General features: G+C 42.0%; 1 protein-coding gene across 6 annotated transcripts in view; it reads left to right on the top strand.

Moving 5' to 3' along the window:
• The window catches only part of DPF3 (double PHD fingers 3), a 154,613-nt gene that overhangs the window by 72,308 nt on the left and 66,735 nt on the right, over positions 1-15,570 (top strand). The gene's annotated exons all lie outside the window — the stretch shown is intronic.

Below are 15,570 nucleotides of genomic sequence, written 5' to 3'. Positions count from 1 at the left end.
CCTTACAAAAATGTGAACAATTTGTATTGAATGCAGGGGGAGCTGAATTTACCTTCTGTAGGGTTGAATCCTGGCTTCTATTAGAAAATTTACAAGGATGTAAAGAATCAATGTATTACTTACTTTTTCCTCAGTGCATTACTAATACAAAGTCTCACTGGCCTCTGCAGCCTAATCTTTGTGAAAGAGACCACTGTGTGTGTGAAACAGTAAGTATAAGATAAGATTTTTCTTGGTAGGGCTGGTGACGAGGAGTATGACCAGATTATGAACAAAAAATAATAAAAAATAGGGAGCATATGCCACATTTGTGTATTTCTGTCTGACTGTATGTGTACATATGCTATTCTTTCATTCTTCTTATCCTTGCTACTCTTCCACAATTAAACTGTGTGAAGTGATGAGTCTGGATGCTGAATGAGTGACTGTAAAGCAGATGTGGAGGAGCTGCAGCTGTGTCAGGTAGAGCGTGGTGTTGTGCATTCTTCTTTGCAGTTAGTAATAAAGGCTTGCTGTCTCTGGGGTCAGCTATTATGAGAAAGAGGGAACACATATACTCACAGCTGTATGTGGTTTTTAAGAGGTGAGACACTGTCAGTATAAAAAGTACAGGAGAAAACCCCCAAATGTAAATTAGAATATTAAAAAAACCTGTTTGGCAGAAGAAGGTGCCTGGGAACTGAGCTATGCTCAGCAATACTGATGACTTTGCTTCTATGCAGTAGTTGGTGGAGAGAGAGGAAAGAGCAACAGAGACAAGTTCAAAACCCATTAAAATCAGAGGCAAAATTCCTGTTGATTCTGGTAGAAACAGTTTTTGAAAATTTGCTACCTTATGTATAGGAGACATCAGTGGAGAGTTGGAAAAGAGGAAGAAATCCCTATAACCACTCAGTTGGGGTTCAAACCAAGGGCAAAATCTCAGCCAGAAAATAGAACTAGACCTCACAGCAGAGCTGCTTAGAAAGAGCTGATGAAATCAGTCACGTACATTGATGAAAATGAAACTGGACTCTAGGAAGAGGACGATGTTGGCTCATAGAAGCGCCTGCCTTAGACTTTGTGATGATGCCAGTACTGCTGTGCCGTGGTAATTTCGTAAGGTAAAGCAGTAGGGTACAGTTTGACTCCTTTTTGTTTGCATTACTCTTCTTTGCTGCACTCACTGAATGCCAAATTAGTGCATCCCACATGCCACAGGGCATGAAAGGCAATTACCACAAAGTTATCAGATAAAGAGACCTCAGCATGTCTGTCTCTGTGTTTTTTTCCCTGCTATAAACATCTCCTCTGCATCTCAGGAGTGCTACTTTTGTTGCATTGCCGGTGGCAACCAAATAAGGCAAGTTATATTGCTCTACCATTTAAATCTATTTTCCAACCAATTTCTATCTAGTGATTAACTTTCCTTATCACTTATACCACAAAACAGTTTCACTCCATCTGTGCATATCCAGAATAGACTCACTAGCCAAAAGTGGGATTTTCCCCTTCTCTGATCTGAAAGTGTAAAACCTATGGAACACCTTGGACCTCCATTTAAAGGTAACTTTTAACAGTTTGGGACAAAGAGAGTATAATTTATTTTCAACACTGACTGCATAAATACTGTAGGTTTTGGAGGGGAATAGTGTTTTAAAACCTAATGCTGAACCTAGGAAGCTACCTAATGCTGACTTCTCTGTCCTCAGTTGAATATCAGATGGTTGTGTGGGACAAAGATGTGGAAAATTAAGATCTATTAAAAAGCACAGAGATGACAGCTGTAGAACATATAAAATAAATTTGAAAGAAATCTAATCTATATATTCCATAGCTTCACTCCACCTAGGACTTGGACATTCTGTTCATTCCTTAGAGCTGTTCTCAGCAGCTAGAGAGTGCTTATGCTTGGTTAATATGCAAATAGCTGATTTTTATAGAGGAGGCTGTGAAATTGTTAATATATTTTTATAGATTTTTATAATTGTTATATGGCGTATGCAAGCAATGCACTTCTACAACATCAAATTAGGGCAAAACCTTAGCTGTATTATGTTAACTGCATAGAAGTACTTACTGTAAGACAACCACTGTAGCAAAACCAGAAGAGGATCTTTGCTCCAAAAGTTGCCATTCCAGCAGTCAATGGGATTGGCACCAGGGGTGTGAATACTTGCTTGGACTGCACCTGGGATTTCAGAGTAGTTTATTATAGCAAAAAGTTGTATTCAGAAGTTCCTGTATTCAGAAGTCACCTACATAACTCAGGAGATACACAGACTAGGATTTTTGTTTTGGTAAGTCATAGCTAGTCATCGGCTGGTCAGTAAGTAGAATCAAACTATTGTCTTGCCAGCAGTTTGAGGGAACAATAAATCATTTAGTAATAGTACAGTAGTTTAGTTTTATAATATAATAGTATAATAGTTTAGTTTTATAAACTAAAATAGTTTTATAGTTTTAGGTTTATAGTTATAACCTACTTTTGCAGTTTATGTAGTGCATGACACAACTCAGTGAGTGAGAGTTTCACATTTGGTAATACCAAAATCTAATGAAGAAAATAATCATGCTCCAACAGTCTGCTGGTTTTTTGTAAAATGGAAAGTGCACTGTAATGTTTTTCAAGGGGTGAGTTGATGCCTGCTTCTTAATAGAAGATGGTAGTTTTGTTGTCCTGATATGTTGGTTTTATTTGGTTTAAAATGAAGGTGTTTGGTTCTAAGAATAGTTACAGCCAAAGCTGTGCAGGTGTGAACGCTGGAATAGGAATTGCTGATGAGCCTTTAGATGTCTCTTTTCCTCTGCCACTCTATTCAGACTTACATGGATGCATTGCCTGAGTAAAGTGGTTTGTTCAAGGGTCTAGCAATGTTCATGTTTGTGCTATTTCTCTGCATCCTCCCTCCCATCCAGTAGACTATCCAGTAGATATGCAGGAGAAATAAAGTATTGCCAATACTCAGTTATGATAGTGCCTTTACTGACAATGCAGTCAATATTATGACCAGATCTTTCAGGGTTTTTTCAGGTTATTCCTGACATTTACTTTCATATGGCCTGGTCTTCATTTTTCATCTTTAAGTCATATTCTTATCATCAAAACCAAGCATTATGGCTGAAGTGTAGCCTAGAGTTCATTGTTGTAATGGGTATGAGCTGTTACTTGAGTCATTATAGTGTAGCAGTCAAGACTTCTATGATCACTAGTACAGATTTGAAACAAATCCTGGGCCATGGGCAATATATTGTCATGTTGCCAATACTGTGATTTCATAGGTTCAAAAAATAGCAGATTGAAAGGGACCTCTGGGATCATCTGGTCCAACCTTTCTTGGCAAGAGTATGGTCTAGACAAGATGTCTCAGCACCCTGTCCAGCCAAATCTTAAAACTGTCCAGTGTTGGGGAATCTACCACTTCTCTGGGCAGATTATTCCAGTGGCTGATTATTCTCAATGTGAAAAATTTTCCTCTTGTGTCCAACTGGAATTTCCCCAGGAGTAACCTGTACTCACTAGCCCTCATATTATTCATGGGACTCTGTAAAAAGGGTGTCTCCATCTTTAAATACTCCACTCTTTAAATACTGGAACACAGTGATAGAGTCTCCCCTAAGCCTCTTCTCAAGTCAGAACAAACCCAGTTTTATCAGACAGCCATATGGAAGGCTTCCCAGGCCTTGGGTCATCTTTGTAGCCCTTCCCTTGACCCCCTCCAGACTGTCCACATCTCAATTGTATAGCAGGGACCAAAACTGAGCACAGTATTCCAGGTGTAGCCTGACAAGCACTGATTATGATAATTACTTATCTCTGCTGGTGATGTCCTTGCTGATGCAACCCAGCATTCTTTTGGCTTTATTTTTTTCTTGCCACAGCAGCACACTGTTCATTCATATTGAGCTCATGGTCCACCAGGACACCAAGGCTCCTGAGCTGCTCAGCCAGGCAGATCACAGCCTGTCCTGCACTCCTGGATTATGTTTTCCCAGATACATTTCCTAGGTGCAGAGTTTTAAGCTTACTAGCTGTTAATACTCATATAGTATTTGTGAAACTAGACTTCTGTTCAACCAAGTATGGGAAACCTGGTTCTCTGCAAAATCGAGCCGTGGTATGCGCATGGCATTTCAGCACAGAGCAGTGGGAGGGCTGTAAGCAGCTCATGCTTCCACATTCACTCAGCTGCCTTTTCTCCTGCCCAGTAAAAGAGGAAGAACAGACCTGAGCTCCTGTGACTGAGAAGTCTGGGAATGGGTAAGGGAGAGGGTTGAGCTAGGTAGCCTGACTTCCAATGGAGTGTGAGAAAAAGGAGAATTTTTAGCTCTACCACCACTGTGAACTGCAGGTGCTGTGCAGGTGAGCAGTATGGTTCTGGCCCTTGGCAAAATCAGAGCAGTTGGAAAGAGGAGGGCTAGAAATGAGAGGGAGATCCTGGATTAGACCCAAGATCCCTTGAAATCAGAATTGATCTTTGTCCTATATACTTAGTATACTTTCATGGTGCTGGGTAGTATCATGATTCTGTGTTGGGTCAGCTATCAAAATTGTGGTAGTGCTACTGCCTGCAGTAAAACCTGCTGACAGGCAGGTATTACCCAAGCTTTGCACCTGTGCAGATGAGAACAGATATGGCAAGTGTGGCCAAAAACTCTGGTGGAGTTTAAATTGGTAGTGTCCTACTTCAGTCTTACAAGATGCCTAAATATAGGTACACACATACATACCTACAGAGCTTTTATTTCACATGGTGTGTAAGTCTAAAGAATATGAGTGTAATGCTTTTGCTGATGTCCTTTGGTTTTGGACTGAAAGCCCACAGTGAGGTTTCAGAGTGGCAGCCTTCCCACCCACTTGGAGGGTGTGAAGTAGAGTTTGTTTATGCTGCTACTGTGCTGAGAATGAGCTGAGGTCCTGTGCTAGTGTCTGTCCTCTTACTTATATCTGGGCAGTCTGGAGCTACAGAAATGGGGTTTTTTACCAGTTGTTGGATAGTAAAAGCAAACAAAAGTATTTTTCATTTGCTGTTATGAACCATGGTATTTGTCTGAAGCAAGTACTGAAACAGATTTTTTAGTTCCATTTGAACAATGCCTGATCTGTTTTTAGTCTGACATATGGGGTATACCTAGGTGAGCATGCTTGTGGATGAATGAACTAAATCCTTACAGGTAGCTATTATCATTTTTAAGCATCTCTATTTACCTTGTGGATACTGTGACTGATTTTACAAGGTACTGTGTGTTTCCTGGGAAGTGAGGAGTGCTCCCAACTCTTGGGGGAGATGCTCAGCATGTTTGTGGAGGTCTGTGGTCTTTAAGATGGGGCACTTGACCAAGATAAAGTTAAGATGACATTAAAAAGCAAAGAACAGAATTTTCAGTAGTATCACTTGTATGATAGAATCTAGAGACTCAAGCAGCATGTTAGATAATCATCCCAGGGGTTGTTGTGAAGTCTTCTTAGCCATATACTTACAGTCCAGATATACAAAATATAGTGAAGGAAGTACTTTGATTCCAAAATGGAAAAATGAGCAACAAAGGGAATAAACTACTTCTATGACGTTTTAACCAGAGGTTTGTGGTACAGCTGGAAATCAAACCCAAGAACACAGTGTTGCTGTGTTCCATATTATTTTTCCTGCTCCTGGTTGCTATGCCCAGTTTCATGCCAAGATATTAGAGCCTAAAAAATAATTGAAAACACTTAATTTCATGAGAATTTCCATTTACATTTTTTCCTCCCATAGCCCAATTAATATTGACTAGTTTCACTTTTGATTTCAGCAATTTCTACGCAATCGCACATTGGTTCCTGTTCTACAAGACAGCAGTGTTGTTTTGCTATGAACACTGTAAAGAGAAGCACATCTCTTCTTAACCAAAACTTTTTCTACTATTTGACAATTTTCCTATTATCTCTGTAATTAAAGGTCACGTTATGTTATAGAACCTGCCTGTGGCTCCTTTTTAAGGTCCATTAAGACCATCTTAGGATCATACCTGGAAGGATAATTCTGGTGCCAAATAAGAGTATGTCTGTAATATGCAAATGAATTTGATACAATATTCCTGAAGGAGGCTATCATATAAACCTCTCAGCAGTTCAGACTTCTGACAGATTTCTGCAGATGAGAGTTTACCAAAGATACTTTCTGTGTAGAGCTTATTTTAGGTTTTTTAATTGTTCATGGCTTTTGTCAACATTTGCCATGATGAACCCCGCATTTAGGGTGGAGCTGACTTGACAGGAGCAAGTTTGTTTCTCTGATGATTTGGTTTGGATTTCTCATGTAAGATGGATTTTAACAGCCTATTAGCAAACTTCTGTGAGTTTTGCTCCTGGCTCTCCAAAATTCTGAAATTAAAATGTCATTTAAAGTCTGCTTTTAATTCAAGTCCTTCTGCCGAAGTACTTTGTGTTAGAAAGCAAACAGAACCCCCAACTCTCCCCGTCTCTTGTGCTAGGTTCTTTGAAATATCCCTGATTTCAGGGTGTTTGATGCCCGCGCCTGGCAGCGCCGGTGCGGTTGTGGCGGGGCCGGGAGCGGCTGCAGTGGCGCGGCGGGGCCGGCAGAGGGCGCGGCGGGCAGCGGGAGCTCCGCGCCGGGGCCGCTCCCAGCGGGAATTCCCCCGCGGCAGGAACGGCCCGCGCTCAAAGCCGCGTTGGTCGGCAACAGCACCCCGGCCGCGTTGAGCCTAGAGTAGATCTCAATCTCACCCGTACTCACCCATCTTTATTTGTGTCACCTCATGTAGAAGAAAACAAAACAAAACAAAACAAAAAAAACCTTAACTTTTTGGGACGGGGAGGATGGATGGTTTTCAGTTCCCATTTGATTTTGTTAAAAAGCACATCTGCACCCTGACCATGCTGAGTCCTGAACTTGGTCTATCATGTACCTATGTGTGTCACACTTCCATGGCACTTTGGAACAGAACAAAGCTTTACACTGTGAATCCAGATCTTGGAGTGGGGATGCCAGAGGTGTTATGTTTTTGTCTTTGCTGTTTTTTTTTTTAATACCAGTATAACTATTGAATTCTTTTTTTCTTTTGGGTTTCTGCCCTAAATTTTACTATGTGTTTATTCATCAGCTAAGACTGCAGCTTACAGATGGGTCCATCAATGCTTCCGAATCGAAACAATAGACTCCAATTCTCCACTAATCTTGTCTTCACAGCAGGACATGGCACTACAGGCAAGAGCTGCTGCTTTAAGGCACTTACACATCCAGCTATGACTTGTGTTAGAAAAAGTGACTTTCTGTCACCAAGAGAAAACTCATCAGTGTGGGACCTCCTTGTGAATCAGCTTCTTTCTATTATACACACATTTAACCAGTTTATTCCATCTCATCCACCACCTTTAAATTCTGCCTACAAACAGGGACCTTTGCTGGTTCAGCTCTCTAGCCAGATAACATTTGCTTTTCTTTTCTTACATGGCAGTAAGAATAACAGAGAACCTGTCTCTTTCTGCGTGTATTCACTGACACAGAATCACAACATAGAAGTCCTGCAGTGAAATATGATTTTTTCTATTGCCAGTCTGCAGTAGAAGTGCCCATCTCTGCAATTCAAGTCATACCACACCATCACATCCTTGCATCTCCTATGCCCCACACAGGACCAGGGCCAATGGAATGTCTTTTTCTCTCAGTTTCTCAGTATGTGAAATGGAGGTACTAAAACATCAGTCTCCTTTGACTCAGAGGAGTACCTAACAGATATCTAATAAATACTTTTTGAGAGATTGGAAGGTGTATGGGAGGCCTCTAAATAAAAATAAATTAATGAATAAATCATGTCATTTGCCAAGCCCTCAAAGTGCCAGCATTAAATGTTTTGGCCATCAGCAGAAATCCTTGCAAAACTGGTATGGAAGTGTGCCAGCTCTGGTGCACAGCCTGGGCTTATATGTACCAGGACGATGATGAAAAAATAAGTAATTTGTTACACACCCATATATACAAATAAAGAGACTCACCACAGGTGAATTGTTGAGCCAGTTTTTGCAAGGCTGGCTGTGCAGCATAATTGCTGGAAAGATATCTCGAGTTTTGCACTGTGTAATTCTTCTTGCTTTGTTTTTCTGGCCACTGGGGAGCCAGCCTTCTGTATGTCATGGCTGCCAGGGCTGTGGTAACCTTTCCTTCAAATAATGCACTGCTCTTGCTGGGTGTTGTTACATGTGATAAACTGCAAATTCTTAGACTAATTCAGCTCAGTGACTGTAAGTAAATGTGTATTTTCCCCCAAATGGAATTTCATGATTTTGCAGTTATGGAAGTAAAACACTCATTTCTAGAAAAGCAGATAATATTCTATAAATAGTCCAGTCAAGAAAACAAAAACATAGTTTCTGCTGTTTAATTCCACAGTCATGCTGGTAGAATTTACAGGATTAACTTTGTGTAAATAGTTTCTCTTTCATTTGTAAGATCTGGAACAGGTCACTACATGTATTTTATATTCAAAGTTTTACCAGGAGAACTCTAAGAGAAGCTAAGATGGCTTGTATGAATCACCCAGGATTACTCCTGGTTCTTGTGTGGCTGAGCCAGTTTGCATAATTCGGAGAGAGATGCATGAAAAAGCTACTGGGCTTTGGAACCCCTCTGGGTTTTGATCAAAAGCCCACTGAAGCCAAACCCTTTGGCTCTAGTCATCAGGCTAAGGCAGCAGTAGCAACTGAACAAGATAAGGCAATTTTGGAAGCTGTTAAATCTAGTTTTCTGCGTTCTCTGGATCTTATCACTGCGAATGGAACATAGGCTGCATGTGTAGCGTCCCACAGACACAAGGCTGTTGTAATTTCAGAAGCAGCGCAGCCACTTAAAGGTATTTTTTTCCACCAGTGTGTCATCTTAGCTGTATTTAGTATATCTGTGAGAATAGAGTTGTGATTACTTTGGAGGCAGGCTGTTCTGAAAAATGTTCTGGTCATTACAGTGGGGCCATTAAATGGAAGGAATGAATTGTGCTGTTGATCTCCTTGGAGCCTCTACAGTGTGACTGCAGGTCTTCTCAAGGCTTGATCTGCAAGACGTGATGGGGAGGGCTCAGGCAGCTGAGATGACATTGGCTTGAAATACCTGGGCTGCTTGAGAGAGAGCTTCCTTGTGGTGCCACCAGCCTTTTTGAGCTATCCAGCCCATTGTTTTGCTCTTTCACTGTTCTTGGCTACTGTGTTTGACCTACATCTGGCTGCTAGGACACGTCTTTGGGAAAAGGTTATTCAGCATGTGCCTCTGAAGCAGCCAAGGCCTGACTGAGAGTGCTGTGTCTCTAGGAGACACATTATTCCTCCTGGAGAGGTAGAACACTGTGGGATTTATCTCCCTGCTATGAAGTTAACATTGATGTGTGTAAGTAACCATCAGGATTATTTATTTATGAAATAAACAGATTTTACCTTAAAATGAAGGGGGAGTGGAGGTAAGCTCAAAGCTTACCAGACAAAAGGGCTATGGGAACCACTGGGGAAGCACCAGGGGATGGTGCCTGGGGAAATGCTGGAACCTGTCAGATCCTTTTCCCTCAAGGCACAAATCACCAGCTCTCCAGCATGGGGAGGGGCAGAAAGGAGGCTGTGTGCCCTGTAGGAGTCTTAAGAGCTAGAACTGAACCTGAACAGCTTTCCTGGCAAACCTACTGCCCCTTTTCTAAGTATAGCCAGTAAAGACGGCTGAAAAAGGATAAGCCACATCGTCAAAAGGGTTTTTGTAGTGCACAGGTACTGTTCAGATGCAAGTACTGGACACAAGATCCTAGGAAATGGGTATTTTTAATCTAATTCTTTGCATATATTTTGTGTGTTCATATGAGTAATTCTGGGAATTCTCTGGTAATCACATGAAAAAGGGTTTATAGGATCAAGTCCCCAGGGCTTAGTCTCATAAGATGCCAAGCTGTCTAACCCCAGCAAAGGAAAGCACCTGAGCTTGGGCTTTAAGAACATGAATGATCTTTTAGTAATTAATGGGACTTGTCACATGCTTAAAGTTAAATCTACATATAAAGTATTGGGTTGGACCAGACTTGCAGGTTTGGCACTCAGCATCCTGCACAGAGCCCAGTGAAGTCACTGACCTACTAGGTCAACAGTATGGTAGAACCTATGTGCTGCTTTATAGAAGAAAATGTTAACAAAACCCAGCAAAGATATTATTATGGAATATAATTACAAAAAATATGGTTTAAAAACCCTATTTATTAAATTTTATTGTTCTCCTGACACACAGCAAATTAAATTGATCTGTAGCATGAAATATTCTAATATTTTTAGCAGAATTTATTTTCCTGGTGCATAATATAACGGAATGAGCAATAAATGTTAATATAACGTTCAGTTTCAACTCTTACAAGCCAAGCTTTGTAGAATTGCTGAGAGTAGAATGGAGAGAGTATGATGACTTCCCCTCCCACATCCCTGTACCTCCTACCAACCTTCCCTGGTGGAAATTTCCATTCTGCATTCCCATTCTCTGTAGTAAACATTTTACAGCCTCATAATCATCTCATAGCTGAGAGATATTAAGTATGTTTTTACTAGATTATGATTAATTTCAATATTCCCTGCATTTTGCATTTGATTGGCTAATAGTTTATTACAGGTGTTTTATTCTTCAGGATTCTGACACCATTGGTGTTTGCTATAGCATCCCTTCCCAGTAATGAACTCCACTGGGGAAGGAGGTTTGATGCAATACATTGGAATAGGTAGATGTGGCTTTTATGTGCAATGTCTTCTAGGTAAGAGATCTCATTTCGGATGCACTTGGAGCATGGTTCCCCTTAAACAAACCAGGTAATTTAGGCCTGGAACCTTAGCTGTTGTAGGTAGGTAGCTGTGATAAAGACAACAGCGGGCAGTGATTTCCATCACAGTGGTTTCCATCATAGCTAAAGCTATGATTCTTGATGTAGGAAAAAGGATGAAAACTTTATCCCTCTTGATGGAAATTATGTCCTTCTGAATGCATGTGATTGCCCTTGGCAAGTATGGGGTTTAATGTCTTAGGAAAACATATGGTCATGATTAATATCCTATGCATGTCCTAAGGAGCTGTAGTGAAAATCCTTTTGTTGCTGGCCTAAAATAGACAGCACTGCATGATGGGAACAAAAGACAAATTTTCAAAGTGGGCTCAGATAGAGTGCTAAAACTACATATAAACACTTGAAGCAAGTCTCATTTTTGAGGGATGGTGAATGCTTTTATCTTCTCATGATTTCCTTGGTGCAATGTCTGTAAATGACACAGTTACAGATATGTGCTACTCTGACAAAGTGAGGTTCGTGGTTACAGGAATTTCTGCAGTGATGCTAATTTGTAAGTGATGCTATGGATACATCTGCCATGTAATGTTCATTGCCTAAGTGAGGTAGCAGCACGGCAGGAGAACTGGAAACACAGAGGCTGTATCTGTGAGCAGTGCTATAGACTGGGACAGCATCAGCGACAAAGACACTATTAACTAAATAGAACGGACTCAGGATTAAGTGCTTTGTGCCTCTGAAGCTGCTATACCAGGGCTGGCACTATAAATATACTTACAGTATATTCTTCCAGGGAGCTTTCTGTTAATATCTGAGTGGGCAAAATAAAAAATTAACCTCTTTCTGCTAAAGATGATGCCCCAAGTACGTCTGAACTCTCAGCAAGTGCTACAGATGGAACAAGAGTACATCCAACTTTTTTGTTTTGCCTTTCAATCCTGAATCTTAATTAGTTCCCTACTGCTTTAGTACATGCACAACATTTTAATAGTCATAAGGACTTACTCCAATCCACACTGCCATTTCCACAATTCCCTCCTTCATACCAGCAATCCTGTCGTTCCCCCCCCCCCCCGCCCCCCATTTAGGAATAGTGTAAAGAAAACTAAATAGCCAAGCGTGTAGCTGTAGATTGATGAGGTTGTCACACCATTCTCTTCACCGTTTTCTTCCAACCTGCACTGTGCTCTAATAGATGGATGATTGCCGGGGGAGAGAGAGACTTAGCAAATCCCACAGCCAGATGTTCAGGGATGGACAGAGCGACCTTCTCAAGGAACCCAGAGGACTGTAGCTGTGTCCTTCTGAGGGAGAAGGACAGTCAGGTGCCTCTGGCTGCCTGTATTTATCTCTCATTTCAAAAGGAGCACAAATGGACTCAGCATGGCTGCAAGGATGGATGTTTTTCAGTGCATCGCGGGAAATGACCAGTCATCCGTCTCTTCACTCTGGAGTCTGCCTGCAGCCATCAATCTTGAAGCCCAGCATGGCAGCTCCTTTTGGCTTAGTTTGGCTCAATGTTAGATGAACAAAGGGAAATGAAAGCTGAGCAGAAGGAAAGGAGAGAAGAGCAGCTATTCTCTATTTCACTTTGTTTTCCCCTTGCATGGTTCTCTCTCTCTCTTCCCCATTGTAATCTATTTTCACTGTATTTTGTAAGGTGTGGAAATGTATATTTTCAGGGTCTGGGAGTTTACAGTGTTTCTCTGTTAGCAGAGAGGAGAAGGGAGAGGGATATTGAAAAGACATAATTCAAGGCCCAGAGATTCCATTTTTCAGACTTTTCTGTGGCAGTTTTCAGAACAAGCATGCCCTAGTCAGCTGCAGCAGACAGGGAGAAGGAATATAGTACCTTCCCTCCATCTTGCTGTTTTTCTTCCTTTTTTTCCTGATTCCTTCCTCACTGCCACATTAGTGTTTTCAGGCATGTACTTCATCTCTCCATTCCTGGTCTATTCAAAAAGCAATCAACAGAGCCACATGATGGGACTTTCTGGATACAGGTGTGTACTGATGCCCAGAGCCATGATGGCAGCTCCTGCTGCCAGTCAAGCTCGCTTGGGTCAAGCCTTCTTCATGTAACAGCACTGGGCTGTACAGGCTTTGCATGAGCTGCCTGACCTCATCCAGCACCCGTGGTTCCTACTGTGAAACCAGAGGTCATGGCAATATCTTCATTGGTATGCAGCCCATCAGAAGAAAACACATTCAGACATGTCTGTCACCTAGCACTGAATTAGCTGATTTCAGCACTGAACTCAGATGGGCCACTTTTTGCCTGAAATAACTCAGATTTGATGTACCTTGAACCAGGCTGAAAGAATAAAAAAGTGTGTGAATACACTGCCTGCTGGACTCCCATAGCTAGGGTCTGCTTTTTTTTTTCCCACAGTGACCTGTAATGTTGTTTCTTACACTGTTTCCCCCTCATCTTCTTGCCTCTGGATATCATAATAGTTCATGTTTTGTTTATTCTGTAGAAGGCTTATGTAGAGATAGCATTGTTCCCCTTAGCACTGCCCCACTGTGGTGTTTGATTAATGCATTTAAAAAAAATGTGTGATTGCATTTACCTTTTAATTTTCCTGGTTGATCACAATGATCTAAGCATCAGGCCTGACAGAGCCAGGCTTCCCTGCAGAACTGTGGTAAGAGATTTCTCTCTCCCAGTTTTAGGCAAAGAATTGAGATCTCCCAGGCATACAGAAGGACCAACTAAGCACTGAGGCAGAGCAAGGGAACTCTGTAAATACTGGACATAGAGATCTCTGAGAAATCTTTACCTGCTTTCAACCCAAATGTGCCATCTGGAGTGAACAGACTTATGCCAAGATGGGGAAAATTTATACCATCATGGGCTTAAGAGCTGCTTTGCAGTATGTGCTGAGGTTTTTTTTTTTTTTTTTTTTTTTTTTTTTTTTTTTTTTTTTTTTTTTTTTTTTTTTTTTTCCCTTCTTCCTTCTTACCATAAACTTAAAGCATAAACCCTCAAGGAAAACATTTGTTTGGTGAAAACCAGTTTCTCCTCTTCCACACCTTGCATCAGCAGGCTTTACAAGTGGGCACAAGACCTTTCTGAGTGGGGATATTCAGGGAATTCCTTTTTATTTTCTTTACAAAATGGATGGCGTCCTTTTCCTACCTGTGCATTTAATTGTGTCACTTTTGAATGAATGGTCATATTTTCTGCCACTACCCGTATTGCCTCCCTGCAAATTCTGAAAAAGACAAATCTTGTTCCCGTTGTCATGAGGCAGCCTACCCCAGATGGCACATCTGTGTCTCGGGATGCCCTCTGGCTGGCCTGTTGGCAGGCATTCCCGTGGCTTTGAAGGTCACCTTGTTTACACCTTGCCTTTTTCCCCCTCCCTATTCAGAGGCTTGCTGAGCCTGCAGGCTGGGCTTCACCATCTGCATTTTCTCTGGTGCCATTAATCTTCCTGTTTACCATTCTGTTATTAATTCTAGAGTTCACCTTTTTGTCTAAACCCTTTATAGGTCTCTTGAAATTGCTTGCCTTTTGTGGCAAGAGATCTGAGCATCTCAGAGATAATTTGCTTTGTTCTTTCCCATTTCTGAAAGGCTACCTACTTGCATCTCATGCCATTTTTCTATTACAAGCCTTCCTTCTTATAATAACATTTTTCACTTATATAGCTTCATCTGTCAGATGTATCTTAATATAGGAGTAACTATTATTTTTGTCCTTTGGAATTTGTGAATTGGCCACTGAAATCTGGTATCTGTGGAAATAGTCCTACTTTTTAGTGTTTTTCTTGGCTGGAAAGAAAATGTGTTCAAATCTGTCTTTGTGGGAGCCTGTAAGACCACCTTGCATTTTTGGTGCATTTTATTTGAATGCCTAAATGCCTATGAATATTAAACAAGCCTTACCAAACCCCAGAGGATAGGTGAAGGCTATCTCCATTTGACAGATGATGGAAAAGCAGAGAGCGCATCTGTTAGAATTTGGCTCAGCATCACTTGGTGGGACAGCAGAGATGCCAAAGGCAGCATCTGGGGTTGTTGCTCCCTATCCCATCCTAGAATCATTGCGCTTTGCTGTGGCCTTGCTGTTCTCCATTGGTGTATGCGGCTCAGTACTCAGTGAGCCAGGGGTGCTGCCCCACGTGTGCCTGGCGTGGCTGAGCCTCAGGCAGGGCTGCGCTGCTCCCGGCGTGCCGAGCGCTGCCTTCCCGCACATGGCAGCTCTGCAGGCGGCCACGCAGGACCAGGGCTGGGACAGCTGGCTCCAGGCTGGGTGCTCTCATAAGCCCTGGCACAGCCCTGCTGATGCCTTCGGGGTGAGCGTGTGTCTCTGCCAGCTCCCCAGAACTCTGGGTGTTTGGAAGGCTTCGCTAGTGGAGCTGCCCCTCCATGCGGAGCCAGGCAGAGCTGAGCACAAAACCCCCTCAGTGCGGAGCACCAGAACGCACAGAGCGGGTTCCCAAGAATCTCTGCAGGACTCAGATTGGCTTTGGCAGGTTTATCAGCTCTGGCTTAGTGCCGGCTCTGCTAGGCCTGGACTGAATTAATTGGGATGCTTGTGCACTGCAGCTGAGAGATAACTGCATTACAGAGATTTATCTGTTACTAAAGGTATCCCCTCCACTGTCCTCGATAAGGACGAGAAGCTATGCAGAATCTCACAGAATTTGCAGGAAGGTTGGCATGGCTGGCTCTACACATGGTTTATGTATGAGTTTGTGTGCAGTACAAGTGTTTTTATTCAGTTCTGTCACATCCAGTGCAGTTGCTTGCAGTGGAGGTCCACTCCCTGTTACCCTTTGCAGAGTGTGC

This window comes from Vidua macroura, chromosome 6 (genome assembly GCF_024509145.1).
Source record: "Vidua macroura isolate BioBank_ID:100142 chromosome 6, ASM2450914v1, whole genome shotgun sequence".
In the NCBI taxonomy this organism is placed as follows: Eukaryota; Metazoa; Chordata; class Aves; order Passeriformes; family Viduidae; genus Vidua; species Vidua macroura.
The sequence above is the reverse complement of the archived record's forward strand: the minus strand, read 5'-3'. Positions and strand labels throughout refer to the sequence as shown.